This window comes from Periplaneta americana, chromosome 5 (genome assembly GCF_040183065.1).
Source record: "Periplaneta americana isolate PAMFEO1 chromosome 5, P.americana_PAMFEO1_priV1, whole genome shotgun sequence".
In the NCBI taxonomy this organism is placed as follows: Eukaryota; Metazoa; Arthropoda; class Insecta; order Blattodea; family Blattidae; genus Periplaneta; species Periplaneta americana.
The window spans coordinates 79,040,695-79,062,750 of record NC_091121.1 but is presented as its reverse complement, the minus strand read 5'-3'; positions in this window follow the sequence as shown (position 1 = coordinate 79,062,750).

Below are 22,056 nucleotides of genomic sequence, written 5' to 3'. Positions count from 1 at the left end.
TTGAATACAGAACTTCGAGTGTGATATTTAAACCGGATTTCGAGTCACTTTATTTTTAAATATAAAGTAGAAATAGCCCGCATGTTTTGTGGTGCCTAGCAGTTTATGTTACTGACACACGGATGGAGACTATTACACAAATTTCTCCACACAGCATCTAAGTGCCAATACAAAACTTTTAGTAGCTACTGTAAAAGTATACAAGAACCTAAAAATTCCTTTCATGATACACATCTATAATGTATTTTGCACAACGAAAGTCAAAAAGTTTCATTTACTAAATGTGGAGACTATTACACAAATTTCTCACACAGCATCTAAGTGCCAATACAAAACCAGAGCGTTTAGAATAGAAAGTGTGGTAACTCGGCAAGGGTCTAATGGGACTTTTAAACCCCCTAGTGTCGCCACGGCAACTGAGCGAAACATTGGCGTGGCGATCGTTGTAAGATTGCAGTTTTCCTCTTAATACTATGGACAGAGCAGGTAGAACTCGTTCTGCTATGGAATTAAGAAGATATTTCTTGTGGTGTTCGGGTGATTTTTATTGTGCCGTTTATGTGAGCGAGTAGTAATAAGCCTAATTGTTTTTGTTCTTGGTGTAAATCCAATTATACTGTTATAATCTGTAAGGAAGAGACGTTTCTTTTATCCATCCATAGACTAGACTATTTTTCAGAAGTAGTGTAGAGCAATTCCACGAACACAGAAAACTGTATGCTCATTCTTATATCTGTAATATCCATTTTTCTGCGGTTTTGATTATGATTTTTTAATTATGATTTATTTAACGACGCTCGCAACTGCAGAGGTTATATCAGCTTCGCTGGTGTGTCGGAATTTTGTCCCACAGGAGTTTTTTTTACATGCCAGTAAATCTACTGACATGAGCCTGTCGCATTTAAATACACTTAAATTCCATCGATCTCGGCCAGGATCGAACCCGCAACCTCGAGCATAGAAAGCAAGCGCTATACCAACTGCGCTACCGAGGGCGACTTTTGAGTGTAAGAGCCGATAAATTTATTATTGCCAGTAAAGAGGTAGGACTTCCACGCAAGAACTGGCGACCAAAACCGTATGCTATAACATATTTTCCCAAACTTGCCTCGATATCTTAAAAAAAGAAAAGAAAAGAGAAAATATCCAACGAAGAGGATATCAATCCTCAAGGCAACTTACACTGGTTTATGTCGATTTGATTTTTTTCTATATGAATTATTGTAATGGGAGGAATACCTATGTATTTTTTTTTCCAAGTGAACAGATGTTCCGTAAGTTGTCAATAAATTATCAAAAAAAGTTTGTGGAAACTGACTTGTGTCACTTTTCCCGAGAACTACAGAAATATCCGAGTAAAAAATGATTGGATGTGACACCCGAAAATCAGAAGAACACCTTAGCTAATCATGCGCTTGTATGCATTTATGTGCCATTACTCCACACCTGAATGCCCAAAATTATGTCTAGTTACATTGACCGTAATTCCTTCCAGTGAATGAACTCCAGACCAGCATTTCAACTGTTTAGTGTGAGTTTTTCAAAATCGATACATGTTTTAGAGTCGTAAACTATGATGGGTTCGAGGAAAGTGAAAATGAATGAATGAACGACCTTGCAGATACGTTGAACTCAAAGATTCCCTCGTCTGGCCTGTACAAAGGATTCTAGCATTACACGATTTTAGAAAATACATGATATGTAATTGACAATACAAAGAACACGTTTGGCTAAGAAAGAACCCTTGAAATATTTTTAGAGTGACAATTCAGAGCAGTAGCGAAATATATTAATTCTTGTGGGATAGCAGATTTAAATATATTCTGACAGAACTAGGATCCTCTAGAGCGACATTTTGGAATGAGAAAATGATTATCTTGTAATGATCACCATAGATTTTCTACATCTGAACATTTTTCAATCTATGTGCCGGTTAAAAAATGTGCTGTATTAAAGTGCTAATTGTGAACTTCTAATTCAATCCAAGCACCTAGCTTCTACTTCATTAAATATGCATGTTTAATTATTAATTATTTTATTTTTAATAATAGCACTTTAGTCGTAATTAACGTAAAAGTTAGTTCGGCAACAAAAGTACGGTATAATTCTACTATGCATCTAGGCTGGAACTTAATCTGGTTTAAAATTTTATTAAATTTGTTTATTACGTTTCCGCATCATAAGAGATTTCTAATGGAGCATTTGAGAAAGTAATAGATCTCATAGAAAAGTCGTTAATTTAATATTCTCCAACAAGTAGCATACAACTACTTAATACAGTGCTAATTTTACAAAACACAAAATAACCTAGGTATTTCAAAAGATCAAAACTTACATTAGCATACAGATAATATAGATGCTCAATTTATGCGTCTTATTGCACGTAATATTTTTTTGTTCCCCTGAATTACGTATAAACCAGATACAACTGCAACTAATGACTAAATAGTAGATAAAAACTATTGGTCAAAATAAAGTGTCTCCTTTATTATATTACCTTCTTTCTTGTGTATAAAAACTATAATTTCAATGGCATATAAAAATGTTAAGTTTTGTGATGCTGTACTTTTTCTTGCGTATTTCTGGCTGAAGCCAGCACAATGTTCCATTTCTAGGTTAATTATTATATTTACTATTCAGGGTTGTGTTATATAACTCACAATTTGTTAATGTAGTAATATTACATTTTTTAAAAAGTAAAATATTGTAACTACTCTACAATACATCCTTATCTAATGGGTTATTTTTTAAAACCTTTTGCATTCACTTGAATAGCGAGCTTGAAACTGGACACGGAAAACATGGCTAGCGCCACACGGCGAGGAACCACTGAACTAGAGGAAGTATCATCACTTGCTAGCGCCACACGGCGAGGAACCACTGAACTAGAGGAAGTAACATCACTTTCTCTCAAAACTTTAAGTACTAGCTACTGTAAAAGAATACAAAGAACCTAAAAATTCCTTTCATGATACAGATCTATAGTGTATTTTGCACAACGAGAGTCAAAAAGTTTCATTTACTAAATGTGGAGACTATTACACAAATTTCTCACACAGCATCTAAGTGCCAATACAAAACTTTAAGTAGTAGCTACTGTAAAAGTATACAAGGAACCTAAAAATTCCTTTCATGATACAGATCTATAGTGTATTTTGCACGAGAGTCAAAAAGTTTCATTTACTAAATGTGAAACAACACCGAATTTGTGCTTTTTTTTGTGCGAAATAACTCTGAAATTGAGCATAAGTGTTAGTCTTTGCTTCAATATACTACTATGAATGCACGTGAATGGCATGCATTGTCCAAAGAAGTTCATGATTGTCCCATGTGCTTGGCGACGCGTAATTCCAACATTTCTCAGTTTAGTGATGGAAAACATCAGCGTTTTGGCACATTCCACCAGAAAAAAAAGCATTTCCTACAATTGATAAGGATGTAATGTCTGATAAAGTGTTACAAGAACGATAGCAGTGTCGAGGTAAACTTGATGCAACCTAAACACTATTATTGTGGTTTGGCGCTGCTTGTGTTGCTGCGCTGCTCATTGGGTGCGGACCGCGGCGACAACAACGAGGAGGCCTTGTGAGAATGTGATCGTAGCTGCGCCAGGAGACAGGAAGACAGGGAGAGACTTCTTTCTTGGACGTGAAAGGAGCAAGACGTGTGTAGAGGCCTTCTGATTGGTGCACCGGCGAAAGTAGCTACCGCGGACAACCAACCAGTTCCTCAGCAGAGGTAGATGATGGCATCGATGGCAGATGGCATTCGGACGTCGACGGGAGGAGACCGCGGAGCGCAGTAATCTGAGTGCGGACCGCACTGTAGACCGCTGTGTGTGATTCGCGACATTTTGTGCTAAGTTGTCGCAGAAAACCTAATATTTCATGGTTCTCCTGAGACAATGTACGTGTGAACTTTCGCATTGACTTGTCGAGATAGTGGAGCAACAGATAAACATTACACGACGCTCTTGTTAGAGAAACTTAAGTGTGATATCTTCAAACATCATAGCGGTGGCGCTGTAGCGCTCCGTCTTACCCGCTTTCTGCGGGCCGAGTGCGCGAGTGTAGTGTGACCTTGTGACATCTACGTGTTAAACGGACCGTTTGTTAATAGATCCAGAAATATAGTTCTTCCCGCCAAACGATAGGACGTTATTGCGGAAATATTCATTCAGGTGTAACGCACTTTCACTACAAACATTGTCCAAGTAAGTGAGAAACCAAGACAGTGTATCATATCGAGTGATTGACTCTTTGAATGTGTTTTAAGCTGTCAACAGTATTTGAGTGCAAGACATACATTATGCGTACAGACATGATTTACTTTCTTTGCGAGTGAAACCTAAACAGTGCTTAAATAACAACTGTAACTAGGGCGAATACGCTCTTACACTACGTGAGTTCTTAGTACAAAACAATAATTAACGTACAGTGAGTGAACCACCTAAATAGTGACAATTGAAACATTACACTCCAAATATTCTTCTTTTTTCCTCTTTCATTCTTAGTTTTCTTATTAATTTTCTTATCTCTTTCTCTAATATAAAGCTCAATTGCCTTAGTGACAATATTAGTGTTTAGTGCTAAGTAATATATATCTTCCATCAAATAGTTCATCATATCTTCAACAGAAATCAAAAGGAGGAGACACCATGACTAGTAACAACCCTGAAAACCGTGCAACACAACTAGCTGACAAACGTAAGGGCAGTCACAATACCTCCAAAAACCGTTCTTACTCCATTGAGGACTTGTCAGTTAACATTTCATCTTCTGAAAATCCTCTTCCAAGACTAATACATCAGCAGTCACCTCCTGACGCTTACACCGAATCAGAGGCGAACACAATTCTTATAATATACAATTATAATGCTACACAGCTAAAAAAAGTTCTAAATCAAATTAGCGTGCATTTTCGCTGGTACAAACAACATGAACACCTACTAATTATAAATTTTCACTCTCGTGCTCACCTCTCAAAATTCACACAATACATCCCACCCTCAATTCTTGGACCTAGTAAAGAACCTCAGTACATGATACCGGACCAAGCTAAATTGCAAGCTCCCTGGCTCTCACAACCTACTCAAAAACAATACAAAGTGCTACAGCAGCGAGCGAGCGCAGCAGCCAAGCAGCTCTCGGCCAGGGACGCTTGAGGCGCCGAGCATCGTACTTCTGTCGGCCAGGCGGCGGACACCTACGTGATCGGCTCTTTTTAAAGAGCAGCCTATTGGTTCCCTTGCCGCACCGGCGCGCAGAGCGAAGAAAGCCGCGCAGCCCACGGAGGGCTGTTCGCACTAACTTCCCTAGATCAGGCGGATCCCGGTCGGGGATTGGGTCCTCTCTTGAGGAGACCCCTAGCCGTCCTCGGTCCTTAGGCAGGCTTCCTGCTAGGGAGAGACTCTGTGCCTTTGTGCCGGAGTGACTGCCTAAAGGCAGGACTTTCGGGCTAATTTGCTTTCCGTCCTCCACTCTCTTACTATTGTCCGGCCCTTCTGAGGGCTACGCAAATTTTCGTCCGGCCCTTATCAGGGGCAGCGAAATTAGCGAACTAAACCGACGGTCCCCGGCGGGCTCCGCAACGCTTGTTGCGATCAGCTAACCGGGCTAGGCTTCGGCGACCGGTCGGGCATAACAGCTGGGCTTCCACCCCTAATGGGAAAGGGGCCTAGCAGGTTCTTGCACTGCGGACAGAGTGCCGCTTAGGGTTCCCCCCTGATAGGATCGAATCTCTAATTCGAATGGCTCCAGTTAAGAGCAACAAGGCCATGAGCCAACCTAATGCTGGTGGCGTAAAGCGGTTGCTAGTTTGCACTAGCCAGACAGGGCCCGCCACCTCCTACTTGCGCGTATCGCGTCCCGCGCAAATTACTCCTCCGCCCAGGCGTCGGAACCTGCGATAGGCCAGTCCTATACGGACGCCGCCTGTCCCGGTCCCCGTCGCCGAAATCCTTGAGCTTCGTCCCCCTGTCACCATCCCAGTCCCTTCTGGACTTTCGCGCAAGCTCACCTCCCCCAAGGTAGATCCCAAGGTCACTGAGGCGACTTGTCCTGACTTGCCCGGTCCTAGCGGACTGAGTAAGCCAGATGGAGTGAACGCTGATGAAGTGCTGCCGATCCCATCTGGGTCCGGCGCACTTCAGGTCATTAAGGCCAAGAAGAAGAAGGAGAAGGGCTCAGCTAACACTCATCAAGGCGGCCTTTGTAGCACCTTGGAGCAATTAGAAGCGGCGACTCTTCAAGTCGTGACCGAGGAGGCAGCACCCCCCGCCGAGCCTGAGGCCCCACAGGAGACGGCTGCTGCCCCTGAGGTAGATCAGGCAGTTCCCCGCCCCCCTTCCCCAGCTCGTACTCACGTGTCGGAGAGTGAGGACGAGGAAGATGATGTTGAGACGGCCCTCACTAGGCGACGTGGTGATATCCCACCCGTTATTATTACGCCAGCCTTCACTGGCTCGCTAGGCCGACTGAACTTAGAGTTCAAGGCCGAATACGAACCGTTGGGCTTATGCTCGTACAGGGCGCGCGGCGGGACGGCCGTGAAAACTGTTTGCGAAAGGGACTATACAAATCTTTGCAGGTTCCTGACCGAACGGGGAGTAGCGTACAACTTGATGCGATCCAAGAACGACAAGCCTCTGCGATTCGTTTTGAGAGGAATAGATATTCACACTGATGATGACATCCTGGGCGACCTGGAATTCCAAAGCATAATCGTCCGGCGAGTGACGAGGATGCACTCATCAAGGACAAAGGCCAAACTCCCAATGGTCATTGTCGATGTGGAGAATTCCCCCCAAACCCGGGATAAGATGAGAGCCTTGCGGCACTGCTGCCTGATGAGGGTAACAGTTGAGGACTACGTCCCCAGCAAGCGCCCGCCTCAGTGCAGCAACTGCCAGTGGTATTACCACACGCAGGCTAGCTGCACAGCGCAGCCTATGTGTGGAGCTTGCGCTCGACCCCATAGGACTAAAGATTGTCGCAAGCCGCACGATGTCCCCGCTACATGCGCACTCTGTAGTGGCGCTCACACCGCCAATTACGGAGGGTGTCCTGTAGCACTACAGGTTAGAGATGCCACGGAAGGAACGAGCAGGGCTGCCCGACGGAGGAGGGCAGAGCTCCAGGAACAGCGGACGCTCCAATACGAATGGCTCCGGCAACAGCGGGTGGAGCGAGGTGCGAGGCAGCAGCAGCTGTTTCGAGAAGAGCCGCAGCCTCAGGCTCGCGCCCCTGTGCAGGGGCCTCGTGCGGAGCGACGCACGGAACTCGGGCCGATCCGCGAACAGCAGCAGCAAACGCAGCAGCAGCAGCAGGCGGACATCCCTTCGCTTTTGGATGTGCCCGTTGCCGCGCCTCTGTGGTCCACCGTGGCAGCGACAGCCCCCCAAACTGCTGCCAATAATGTAGGACCGCTTTCTCAGCGCCCTAAGCGCAACAGGGGCAGCAGAAAAGCCACCAAGGCTACCACGGTAGAGTCAATCTCCGCCCCTGTCCCACCGGCCCAGCAGGAAGCTATTGCAAGCATCTCGAAAGGCCCGACCGGTCAAGTCGCGACCTTGGACCAAGTCCAGCACTTTGCCGAGGCGTTGCAATTAGCAAACCCCAAACTCCCGCTCGCCCCAATCCAAGAAGGATTAACCAGAGTGATAGTTCTCCTTCTGGAGAATCCTATGTCTGCCCTCCCGGAGATATTTAAGCTCCTAACCTCCCTCGTTTCTCTCAATGGCCAGACGAAGTGACGGAGTTGCTAGGATGTGTATATGGAACGCCAGGGGCCTTAGACATGATAGACATGAGTTCAGGGCTTTCCTAGACGCTAATAATATAGACGTAGCATTTATAACAGAAACGTTCCTGACACCCCAAGTAAATTTCAGATGCGCGGAGTTTAAAGTCTATAGACACGATAGAGCGGGTAGAAGAGGCGGAGGTGTAGCGGTGTTCGTTCGTTCTTCGATCGCGCACTGTATCTCCTTCCCCAGCTAGCGGCATTAGAGGCAGTGGCTATTAGAGCCTACATAGGCAGACTCCCCTTTCTGCTTATGGCTGCCTACAGTCCTCCGGGCACACTAAATGAACGCGATTTAGATATAGTGACAAGTCTATCCGATAGATTCGTAGTCGCCGGCTACCTCAACGCGAAGCACGCTAGCTGCATCTGTCAACGCCCCAATCGGCAGGGCGATAGGCTTTTTCTAAATTCTACAGGAAACGGATACGTCGTGTTAGCCCCTAGGGAACCCACACACGTACCGGATGCTGCAAATCAACTCCTTGACATTTTGGACATCGCTCTGGTGAAAGGTCTCACAACTAGAGCGAGACTAACAACCCTGGATGATCTTCCGTCCGACCACCTTCCGGTGATAATGGAGATCATGCACCCAGTCCAACTCTCCCCAACCGCTCACAAATTCAACTACAAGGCGGCAGACTGGGTGTTCTTCCAAGACCAGATAGCCGCTACGCTTCCACCACTCCCCCCTGAAGTCACTCCGGCAGGGATAGATAGGTCAGTTAGCGACCTGACGGAGTGCATAAAGAAGGCAATGGTTGCTGCAATACCGAAACGGTCTCCACAACCGGGACGGATGCAGCTCCCAGCCTATATTAGAGACCTAAAGATCGCCCGCAATAGAGCAAGAACATTGTGGAAGCGTACTAGGTTAGATGAACATAGAATAGGAATGAACCGCTTGCGCAGGCGGATCAGTGAGGCGGTCCACGAAACGGTCGTGGATGCTTGGAAATCCAAGGTTGAGACGATGGACAGCAGAAACATGTCAGATGTCTGGCGTGTATATCGAAGTCAGTCCAATCCGTCTCAATGTATACACCCATTAGTAGTCGGTCCAGATGTCACGGCCTTTACTCCTGAGGAGAAGGCTACCGCACTGGCAGACGTTCTAGAGACCACTTTTTAACCCGTGGAACAAAATTTAAACTTGCCCCATATCAGAGATGTTGAGGAATCGGTTCGAGACCTCCTTAGCAGGGAGCCGGAAAATGGGATACGACCTACGAACACCCACGAGGTCGCCCATTTCATTCGTCGCCTCGGCCCTCATAAGGCCGCAGGAGCCGACGGTTTCCAAGGAATTATATTGCAGCATCTCCCAAGGTCAGCTATGAAGCGCATAGCAGAGATAATTAATAACATATTGGCTTCCGGTCACTATCCCATTCCCTGGAAAGAGGCTCACGTAGTTCTCTTTCCAAAGCCCGGAAAGGATAAGACGAATCCAAGCAACTATAGGGCTATTAGTCTCCTCAGTTGTCTCAGCAAACTGGCGGAGCGGGTCATACATAGACGCCTCACTGAAGGAGTGTTGTCCCAAATCAGGAACGACGAGTTCGGTTTCCACCCTGGTCGTTCCACTACACTCCAGGCACTCCGCATGACGGAGGACATTACCTGGGCTATGAGCACGAAGCGTGTAGTAGCTGCAGCTTACCAGGACATCGAGCGAGCATTCGACAATGTTTGGCATGAGGGACTACTCGTTAAGTTACTGGGAATGGGAGTCCCAGATGGAATGATACGCCTCATTTCTAACTACCTCCGAGGCCGTACATTCAAAACCCGTGTAGGCACTAGTTTCTCCACCCCCCATGAAATTCACGCAGGAGTCCCACAGGGTTCCATTATCGGGCCCATACTTTTCAATATATTCATTAATGACCTCCCGTTTCGCTATATCCACGGCAGAAGTAGTCATCTGTATATCTATGCAGACGACACTGCCCTCTTGGCGATGGGCAAAACCTATAGATTAGCGTCCCGTAGATTACAGTCGATCTTAGATCACCTCCAGCCGTGGTTCCACGACTGGAGAATCAAAGTCAATGTAGACAAATGTCAGGCCATACTCTTTTCACTAAGAGCGAGGCTCGAAGACATACCACCACCACCTACACTTTTCGGACAAGAAATGTCGTGGATGAACCAAATTAAATATTTAGGGATCATTATGGACTCTCATCTCACCTTCCGAGATCACATCCAATCCCTTCTTCGTAAGGCCAACGGGCTGATAGTTACACACTATCCCATTCTGGCGGCCTTAACTCCTGACAACCTGAGGGTAGGACTTACCATGTATAAGGCCCTCATTCCCTCTGTCATTACCTATGCCGCACCCGCATGGGTGTCCCATCTCCGTAAACTCCAAGTTATCCAAAACCAGGTGATTCGACTCATTACCCATCTCCCCCGAGTCGCCTCGAGAAGACAGTTCCATGATGAACTAGAGTTGCCAACCATAGACGAGTTCATTGCTCGACTGGCTAGGAACCTGTATGCGGAAGCTCGTGCTAACCCCAACCCGCTCATATCTGGCCTCGGCCAGTATGATCCTAGGTTACGGCGTAGACACCAGACAGGTCCATTAGCTATACTAATGAGACAGGAGAGGGAGGCTGGCTTACTCCCAGGTTTTGGTAGCCACGACTCAACTCCATGAGACTCCTTGGATAGTGCAACCGCTTTAAAATGACCTTGTCTTAACTGGGCTAAACAAAATCCCTCCCTAACAATATCCACCTTTGTTGATCGATGGAACTATCACAGAGCTAATTGGCTAGTATAGATCAAATCGATTCATAGAGTCATTCAACCTAAGAGCCAACTGGCTAGTCTCTGATATTGAGACAACTCATCCTGCCTAAGGTTTTTCCGTGGTTTTCCTAAGGCGCTAAGATAAATGTCGGGATGAGCCCTAAACGAAATGGGCCACGGACCTGCACTCATATCCCCATGAATCTCCCTAATTACTCTAAATTAATTAACTAATTACATCTCTCCCCCCTCTTCGTAATTGAGCCATCACATAGCCAAATGGTTGGTCTCAAAATTGAGACGATTCAACAAGGCTCATGACAACAATCACCTCCTACATAATAGCCAAATTTGCTAGTCTCTTATATATGATACAACTCATCCTGCCTAAGGTATTCCGTGGTTTTCCTAAGGCGTAAGACAAATGTCGGGATGAGCCCTATAAGAAATGGGCCACGGACCTATATGCCCTTCCCCATATAAATTCCCCTTATTATAAACGACGTATGCCCTAGTTCAGAACCTATAAATTGTCTATTAAATATACGAGGTCACTAAATTAGTCGCAATTTGAAAGGACAGGGACCTCTCAAATTGCAGATTTAGATTTCACGGCGCTTCTTCCGACGGCCTTCACATGCTTAGTCATCGAACAACAGATGACAGCGTCTCGCCATCCTAACGGCAAACACCAGCCATCTCCTCTTCGCCCCGTTCTGTGATCACTTGATCAAATCTGTCCCCCTCGCGTATGTGGTACCTAAGAGGTTACGTCCAATTTCGGCTTCCCCTCCAAAATTTTCTAGAGCTCCTTCAGTGGAGCAGTGTAACCCGGAGTGAGACTAGTGGCCAACAGGCTTGGAGCTCACATACTTAGTTTTGTACAGCCCCCCACCCCTTGCAAGGACGCGTTTTGCGTACCTTTTAAATCTGTCCTCCAAATTGTCTATCGATTTTTCGATTTTTCGAGGAAGACAGGGAGGCAGGTGTCACTCTCAGATTTAGGTAGATGATTCGTGTATGACTTAATCGAATAAGCAACCGCTGTGAAATGACCTTGCTCTAACTCGGGCTATAGATCCACTCTATCCCTCTTACAGATCGAAGGAGTAAAGAGTCAATTGACTAGTCTCCGGATCTGACACAAATCATCAAAGAGCCAATTGCCTAATATCGTTTAGATGGTTAGATAACTTGTGCTAACATATCGTCCCCAATAATTCCGTTTTGCTGATTGTTGGAGTTGTAATAGAGCCAATTGGCTAGTCTACATCCATCGAATCACAATCATTTTACCTACGAGCCAACTGGCTAGTCTCTGAAATTGAGACATCTCATCCTGCCTAAGGCTTTTCCGTGGTTTTCCTAAGGCGCTAAGACAGTGGCGGCTCCTGCATATTTCTTAAGAGAAGGAAAGAAACTAACAGCACTAAATGACACCTTCTTGAATGAAACATGCTACAAACTAGCCTACATGCATACATGTAAGACCAGGTAGTGTTGGGGTTGGCCTTTCCTTCTGTATAGCAATAATCTGTTCTTGTAAACTGAGTTTCCTAAATTGTCCAAAATATATTATGATTTCACTTCCATTCATTGTTGAATAATTGCACAAATTAACAATTACAAGGAAATTCACAACCTCGTAGCATTTTTCCAGCACACTACAGCATCACACGTGTTGGAAGAGACTAGCTACTAACTCGTAACCGGAACCGTTTTACGGAAATGGGAATGGGAAATAATATGACGAAAGCGAGAACACTGCACCCACCCACGTGGTCTGTGTTGCCACATGCACATTTTACAAGTTCAGTATCACATACTTTTGAAGAATGTCAGTTCTTGTAAAGTCACACTATCATTATTGTTCAAAGCTGCCGGTGGCCGATTAATTTTTTATGTTAAAAATGATGTAGTTTGGAGTACCTACTTTCAGTTTCAAATATATTTGTACAAAATTGACAACTTGGCTGTTGCCCTGTCTAGTAAACAATGAATAGAAGTGAATTTCAGGGGCCAACTACGTAGAACTACTTCCTCTTTGTTTTAAATAAACCCGACTTTAACTTTCAAATATCCACGAAAGTTTCAAACCATGAATAGCAGCCTATATAAAGCGCAATGAATAATATTTTTTATTTATAATTTTAAAAAAAGTTTACATGGTGTCTTTCATAGCGTTGCGTTAAAACTGTTTTTGTTGTGTCTCCTCCTAGATGTGTTATAGTCCGGTTGAATGCAACATCGTTAGGTGGCAGCGGTAGCGAGCTTGCTGCACTACCAGTCGGTTTCTATTTCCCGCCCATGACTGATTCAGAGGAGGATCTCCTCCCTCTCCGTTCATTTACTTGCTTTAAAACTCTGCTTCTTTCTCTGGCCGCTAGTGCGCTGTTGTCAATGTGTGTTAACTGCAGTAGAGGAGGAATGGAGTGCCTTTCCTCCACACAGACAATCTCGCATCTTTCTCACAGTTTTATACAGCACATGAGCGCGCGTCATTTAAAACTCGATCAACAGAGTTTTTCTTATAGCTGTCAACTTAAAAATTATCGAATCTTCCTCGAATTTCAAAGCACATATTTTATTTGGTATTTACTTTCAAAAGAAGAAAATGTGAGGAAAACGTTCCTCCCTTCCCTCCCCCGAGGAACCGCCACTGCGCTAAGACAAATGTCGGGATGAGCCCTAAAAGAAATGGGCCACGGACCTGCATTCACTTCCCCCGACATTGGTAACGGCTCAAAATTAATGATTATTCACATCGAATTCGGGCTCTAACAGAATTTAATCGTCCCCTTCTACAGATCAATGGAGTCATCAAAGAGCCAATTGGCTGGTCTCCTGATCTGAGAAAAATCATCAAAGAGCCAATTGGCTATTACAGTTAAGATGATTAATCGCTACGCGTTCGAATCTTCAAACAGCCAAATTGGCTATTACCTTTTCGTGCGTAGATTCTATCACTTCTTCTCCCAGTTGGTACCATCGCGTTTCTAACTTCTCCGGAGGCTCGGCGTGAAGAAAGGGATTATACGGTGTGCCTACCCACCGGTGTTCTAACAAGTCCGTCCACCTAGCGGTGTTAACTGGGGGATTTGTTAGGATAGCCGCTGCCACTCACTACCCGACTGGGCCGATTGAGTTGTAGCAGCAGATCTGCACCAGGGCGTGCGCCCTTTAGATTTCTGATTTTATATTTCACTTGGGTGTCAGACCAATCCTCTATCTACTTCTAAAAGAGCAACGTCGGCGGCTGGCCCTTCTGAGGGCCAGTTGCAATTGAAGTGCTACTGTAGTCGGCCCTTTTTAGGGCTACTGCATAGTACAGCCATCTAAAAGGAAGCATGTGCTCTGCAAGGGGATAAGCCTGTGCATTACTGCAATTATTTTAATCATGAGGACCACACGCAAAGTGAAACCTCTTATGGAGAGCCGCTTAGGACACGGGACATCACCCGTAGCGACTAGGGCGAAATCGTCCAGAGCTGGTGTAGACAGGAAAACTAAACTTCCTGTCAAGGTTAAGCCAAGGCAGAAGATACATTCGCCTGGATCAACTCCGGCATCAAGTACTGCCGACTCTTCTGAAAGTCTACCCTCACCGGCACCTTCTGAAGCGTCATTAGGGGTTCCACCCTCGCCCTCGGTTGGCGATGAGACCCCGAGCGCAAGAAGGACTAGTGTGTCCTCCATCTCTACAGCCTTCAGTACAGGGGAGCTTTCTGTCATTGATAGGAAATCTGAAATACGGCCTCCAACTACTCCACCAGTCAACGAGAGGGGTGCAGCTGCAACACGCTCACCCACTCAGCCGCAGACGGTTAATCCTGAAGTCGCTGCCACTGACTATATGACCGATAGGAGGGAGGATATTTCTCCAGTAATCATCGAGAATGATTACAACGGTGACCCGGTCACTATGCTCCGGACGTACCGAGACGAGCATCACCCGATCGACATTCATTGTAAGCGGTTAATGTCAGGATTCGGAGTTAAGACGTACATCAACCGAGACTATAGCTCCCTGATAAAAATTTCTAGAGCAGTACCATGTACCTTTTCATCTGGTGGAAACCAGAAACGAGATCATTAAGGCAGTGGTGAAGGGATTTCATCCTAGGACGAACCCCAACACCGTTACCCAAGAACTGATTCGTTTAGGATTTGCTGTGCGGAACACAGTTGTCATGCATGACAACTACCGCAAAGCCCCAAACGGGATGTTTCAGATACATCATACCGACAACGAGAAGGCGAGATCGATTCTCGAACTTACTAACCTACTTTTCACGTCAGTAAGGGTTGAAAAGTATTTTGAAAGGCCCACCATCCACAGTGTACTCACTGCTGGAGGTTCGGACACACTGCTAGACAGTGTAAAGCACCAGCTAGGTGCAGGAAATGCGCCGGCCAGCACGTAACATCTGCGTGCATGATGCCGGTACACTACACACGTTTGTGTGTAAATTGTCAGTTTATTTTATTGGGTTTTTTACGACGCTGTATCAACATCCAGGTTATTTAGCGTCTGAATGAAATGAAGGTGATAATGCCGGTGAAATGAGTCCGGGGTCCAGCACCGAAAGTTACCCAGCATTTGCTCGTATTGGGTTGAGGGAAAACCCCGAAAAATACCTCAACAAGGTAACTTGCCCCGACCGGGATTCGAACCCGGGCTACCTGGTTTTGCGGCCAGACGCGCTGACCGCTACTCCACAGGTGTGGACTGTAAATTGTCAGGGCGAACACCCTGCAACGTATAGAGGTTGCAGGGAATACATCGCCTACGAGAACCTTCATCAGAAGACATGGCATATCGAATCAGACTGCCGGTACTGCTCGACTTCCCCCTCCCCCTCCTGCTCCGGCAAACATTCTGGATAGTTTTCCAGTCCTGCGTCTCTCACAAGTCGCAGAACCTGAGCCTGCTCCTTCCCGGAAAGATCCTGCCGCGCCCTCAGAAGGTGTATGGCAGATTGCCGGGGACAAGGGTAAGCGAGGGAAACGCGCTGTGGCACATGTTGCTACTAGCAAGGTTCCTTTTACCGCAACAGAACCAGCAGCCAAAGAGAAATTTGCTGACGAAGAGGTGTTCTTACTCACCTCTCAACCGGGTACGTCTACTGACTATAGGCGACCTAATGAGAGCGGGCGGATTTTTAGCCAGGTTGCGGCAACCCCGCCATCACCTCGTCCCAACCTCCCTAAAACAAACCGAGAGTGGACGAATGTCTTCAAACGGCAGGTAGCCACTTGGGACCCCCAGTTTACACTGTCTCTGATGTTCCAAATACTGGAACAAATGAGCGCGTACCTGGGGGAAAATCCATACTTCTACCAAGTAGCCCAGACGATCAGTAAGGTTGTAGCCACACCGACGAGATGTTTCGTTTCATTGTGATCGCTGCCTTCAGGAGAAAACGTGAAGTTGTGCATGGATTCAAAGTGTCCGGGAGTATCCTCCATTTGCCAATAAAGCTTAGAAATGTAAATTCCAAATATTACTAATAATATTTATTCCAGTGTTTTCTATCATTTAGTAACGTGTATAAACAATGTCCTTATGTCATGCAAAGTGTATTACATTAATGTGTAAGTTGAATAAATGTTAATTAGTTACTGTAGAAGTAATAATTCTTAAGTGTCCGGCGCTACCCACCTTTCCCCTAATAGAACAAATTCGTCCTTAGCAAAAAGTGTACCAAATCGATACGATATTTGCAAATCATGGTCACATTGTCGTCACGTTACCACCGTATATGTGTGACCTAAGCGCTATTGAATTAGCTTGCAGTAATGTTAAGAACTATGTAAGGTCACACAACACAACGGGTGATATGTCACTGATAACACTGCAAGAACTTGTGCAAGAAGGACTCAAATCTGTAAATAAAGAAGACTGGACTGGATACTGTAAACATGTGATTGGTATTGAAAACTACTACTGGGAGAAAGATGCAATAATGGAGGACGTTATAGAAGAGTTGATAATTAATGTTGGCAACGCGGACACCAGTGACAATGACAGCAGTGATGAGAGTGGTGATGACAGCCATAACAACAGCAACACCGAAGATGAGGAATCTTTTATGTCTGACTTCGTTCCCCTGTAACCAGGTAAGTGGACTGACGTTTTCAGGTCAGAGTGTAGCGTAAAGTTCCCCCGTCTCGCCTATCCATCCACTCCACATGTAAACTCGTAGTGCGAAGACAGTAAGTCTCTTCCTACAAAGAAAAAGTCCAGAAATCAGCGACAAGGACATCTGCAGTCTTATGAAGGATATTTCAAGGACAAGAAAGGAGTAAAATGGATGCAGTGCCTTCACTGTCTGGATTGGTTCCATGAACTATGCCAGGGTCTAATGCGATATGAACCTGAATTCATGTGTTGTGACTGCAGAGAAGAAGATGACTAAATTCTTAATCTTGGACATTTTTCGTTTCTGAATTATGGTGAATGTCGCTTCATCCACATTTGTTTATCTAATAAATCGAAAATCAGGTGGTAAATTTATTTTTGTTTTCATGTATTTACATCTTTGACAATTAAGTTATATTTAGTATTAAAACTGTACTGAAATTCCAACAGGACTAGTGAATATAGATTTTTGCGAATTCCCCCCAAATAATAATAATAATAATAATAATAATAATAATAATAATAATAATAATAAATAATAATAATAATATTTTGGATGAGGCAACTTTTGGAACTCAGCTCCTCATAATTATTTAGGATGAAAGATGGTCTTTACTTAAAATCCCCTGTTTAATCATTAGTAAAGAGGCGGATATCTCATTCTGTTTATTTAATTTAAAAGTGTAACCATCGACGGTTTATAAGAAGAGCCATGGCGACTCAAGATATGGAAGCAGCGTTGTTTCTATCCATGAAGTTACCCAACTAGGCCTACTTGAGAAATTTTACGTCATAGCAGCTGTAAGGGCTTTACTCGTCTAACAGTAGTCTTCTGTATACATAACCTCTCTACTCCTAAGATGCTTAGCTAAGCACATCAAAGGAACAAAATCCTGTATCTGAGCCTCTCAAGACATGACTCTGAGAGATTAGTGAAACTGATGTCTTCAGCTGGATGACATATATGTACGCAAGTGCGCACTCCTGGTATTCTTTTTTTTTTTTTTTTTTAGATTGTCCTCTTGTCCTCCAATCAGGAAAATATTAATGCATTTTAACTTGCTTATTATATCTTTTAATTTCTTTAATAACTGTAAACACTTACAAATACTTCATAAGCAATTTTAATTACTAATAGTTAAGTCATTCAAAGCTCTAGACATAAAATAGATCCAAAATATATCCCATAATAAAACACAGACTTTAAATATGTCCGCTAACATAACACTATAATTTTAAAGTATTCGAGTAAAGAAAATGTGCCTTGACAAAATCAAAATGTGAATTATATTCACTTGATATATTCATTATAAACGCAATAAGTGAAGTAATTATTTATATACTAAAATTAAAGTAGAATAAACATGTCAAGAATTAGTCGATCAAGAAAGCATGGAACTCTACCTCCATGCCCCCAAATGCCTTCATGGCGTGTACAGAGGATACCTTTACCTATTTTATTAAGGTGAACCAAGCTAACCTGGGGCATCCCCTTTCTGAAGATTCAGGAGAAACTGGTAAAAATGGACCTACAAATTTTCTGCAGCGTCAGCCAACAATATCCTCAGGCTATTAAATTTCTTCCTCTAAATCCAAGGAGTTTTCCAAGGAAAATGTAGATTAATTTTTAACACTGTGGAGAAAATGCACACTAAGCTGAACGCCTGTACCGAGAAAAATATCCGAATAGACTCTATCCATATCCTAGAATATTTCAAACCATTAACGGATGTTACATTACGAAACACCAGCACGCTTTACTTTTGCTGCACGGGACTTTCTAAATCTCGCATATGCTGGACGTTGGAGCGGAAGATGAAGTCCGATTGAATGGGCCAGCCCGCTCCGCTGATTTTACGTCTCTTGATTACTTTCTTGAGGCTATATCAAAAGTCTCGTTTACGAAACATGCACGAAAGACACAGAAACACTTCTAAGGCAGGATACTTGCAGCCCGATATGGCTCGAGAGATGCCTGGGGTAGTTGAGAGTGCGCCCGAGTTTCCTTCGACAATACAATGTCTGCACTGAATGTTTCGGTAGCAAGTTCGAACAACTTTACGTAACCTTTGCCTACCTAAATTTCTACACAAACTACTATTATTTCATTGGTATGCTGTCCATCATATAGTTCTTACCATTCACAGCCTTATATAGACTCAGGATTACTTCCTAGACCATGAGTTCCTATTGTAAAATTGTTGTATTCCAACTCTTTTGTAAGTTCCTTCACTTTGAGAAGAATATTTTGAATCACTGTGTATATGCGCGCAGAATTTCTAAAGAGTTAAACACGGAGTCATATCAGAAATTGGACTGTCGCTTAATATCTGACTGTATCCGATACTGGGAAACTGTTTTTAATGTAATGAAATTCCAACTCTAAGTTTAAGGGTACTGGGTAGTGCTGTTCGCAATATTTTTGCTTATAAATATGAATATATAAAATATTTTCCCTCTGTTTCTATCAAACACAAACTAATGTCCTTTGCACCGTTGTTAATGAGTGCTTTATTCTTACATACGTATGTATAAAAGTTGTTTCAGAAATTAGTACAAAATGAAAATGACTTCATCAAAGATGATGAGGGATCAAATTACATTAAGAGAAGACTTAAGACTGAAATCACCAGTCCGGATCAGCTTACTTAATACCCTAAGGGTGAAATTGAACCATTTTCCCTCATTACTACATATGCTAGTGGAGTATGGTGATTTTCTAGTTTGCAAATTGAATCTTCTTTTGCCAACTTCGTTTCGAATTTCGGTACTGAGAAATACTACAATTGGTAGCGATTTCCTGTTATGTTGGCAACAGTAGTCGGTAGTGCAAATTCTGAAAATTCAAATTGTTCTAGATTTCTGAGCCGATTACTGGAAGCTAGTGAAATTTGAACATACTAATAATTAATTAATATCAGTTTCAATATTAATACATAATAGTTATTTTATGAGTTCCGTTGTGCTCTGGTTACAATTCAAGATTATAGTCAGGTAAGTGTAAATAAATGACATACTTTATGTGATAGGCTACATGTCCTTGGGTAATCGATAGAAATACCATTTCACATTTGAAGGGGGGACAGAGATGAAATTTTTGGCATTTTGGTCAAAAATTCCGATTTTGTGATTTTTACATAAAAATACCTTATACTTTGAAGAATATCTCCACAAAATTTAATTTGTCTATGACGCCTGGAACACTGTTTTCGCCGTCAGTTTTAAAAGCCTGCGTCACGTAAACATGACAGCCCAGCTACGCCCAGGCATTTAAATCTGTCATCAACTTCTGAAACATGCCTACCGTCTCCGTTTCGAATGCATAATGTTGGTGTTACCTTTACTGCCAAGTTATCGTAGTCAATTTGTAATAGTTCGTCATATTTTCCAATAGATGTTACTTATTTTCTATTGACAGTTGTGGATTGTGTTTAGAAATTTATTTTCCTTGGCGTTGTTTCCATATTTTTTACATAAACACATTGTTATTGAAGGCATTCAATACAGGTGAGAATCCATGTGGTGTTTTGTTTACAAACTGAATTTGGTTTGTTTTGTGTGAATTTATAATCGTTAGTTGAGTGTTTAGTTTCGTGTTGTGGGTCTATAATCGTTTACTGAGTGTTTTATTTACATAGAAACATTTACGTAGACTTAAATATAGTGAAATAAGTATAGTGGTAGAGTTCAGTTTATTTATAGTCGTTATATTTAGTTAGATAAGTTGTTAATTATGCCTAAGAAGAAAAGTATTAAATCTGTACTTTGTTCTGCTCTGAATGAAAGAAGATGGGGTCCTCCTAAAACAGTGAGTAGGCCTAGTAGCCCACAAGAATGTTCAGAAAGTGAAGAGATTATTTGTGATAATTCTAGTGACACTGTGTTTGCCATAAAGACAAATCTTAGACAACAAAATCTAGAGAATTTGAGTGCTGTGCTTAGTATGAATTCAGAAAATGAAACTCAGTATATACTTCTAGATGTAAACCAACTGTCAGAGTTGATGAAAGTTGTTTTGTGTCCAGACTGTTTAGGCAATAATATGGACAATGAAGTGTCTGAACTTAATGGATTCTCACATAAGATGACCATGCTATGTAAATTACGTGAATTCAAAAAGTCAGTATACACTTCGAAAAGAGTAGAAAGTGATATAAAACGTGGATCGTTCGATGTAAACAGACGAACAACACAAGCTTTTCTGCAGATTGGGAAGGGGCATAGCAGTGAAGAAAAATTTTGTATGGTCATGAACATGTCAGGTCTGTCAGATCGTTCATTTTATGACCATGCAAAAAATATTCAAAATGCTACCTCTGAAGCAGCAAATTCTCTTCTAGAGGAAGCGAGGGCTGAAGTAAGAAAAGCTCACACAGAAATTGTCAGGCGAGGCGGTGGCAACTTCACCAATAAATATGATGGGACCTGGCTAACAAGTAACCATACATTTTCTCATGGTGTTGGTTGCGTAATAGATCTTCTCACTGGTTATGTTAATGACTTTGATGTCAAGTCTAAGTACTGTCAGAAGTGCAAAATAGCAGAAAGCAGTTTATGAAGTGATACGCCTGAATTTCATTTCTGGCATGAAGGTCATGCGCCACTGTGTGATTTAAATCACAAATCCACATCAGGGGCAATGGAAATGGAAGCAGCCATTACACTCTGGAAGAGTGTCAGAAGAGTTTGGTCTCCGTTACACCACCGTTGTCAGATGGTGATGAGAAGACTTGGACTAGGCTCAATGGAGAGAGAAGGTCCCAATATAGCCATTGAGAAAGAAGAGTGTGTTAACCATGTTGGCAAGCGGTTAGGCACAGCTCTTAGAGATGCAAGAACAAAACTTCAGGCACAAGGCATACGAGTCTGTGGTAAAGACTTTGGAACCCTGAAAGACTCTACAATTAATAAACTGCAAAATTATTATGTGAAGGCTATTAGAAGTAACATTGGAGACCTGCACGCTATGAAGGTAGCAGCACTGGCTACCCTGTTTCTGATAAGAAGCCTCAGCATACAAAATGCCCTCCAAGGAGTGACTCGTGGTGATTTTATCAGAGAGCTTAGCACAAAATAAGAAACCGTCACCGCATGAAGCTAATGTTGGGACACCTCTTCGGGAAGATTATCTAGCACATATTATGCACATCTATCAGAGACATGCATCTGACAGTCTGCTAGGGAGATGTCTTATGGGCAGAACACAACATGCTAACGAGATCCTGCATTCCATGATTTGGAATTAATGCCCAAAGGAAGTATTTGTAACAAATCGCCGTGTTAATCAACTTGTTGGCCAGGCTGTATGTGAATTCAATATAGGGTGTACAAGAATGCTGTTA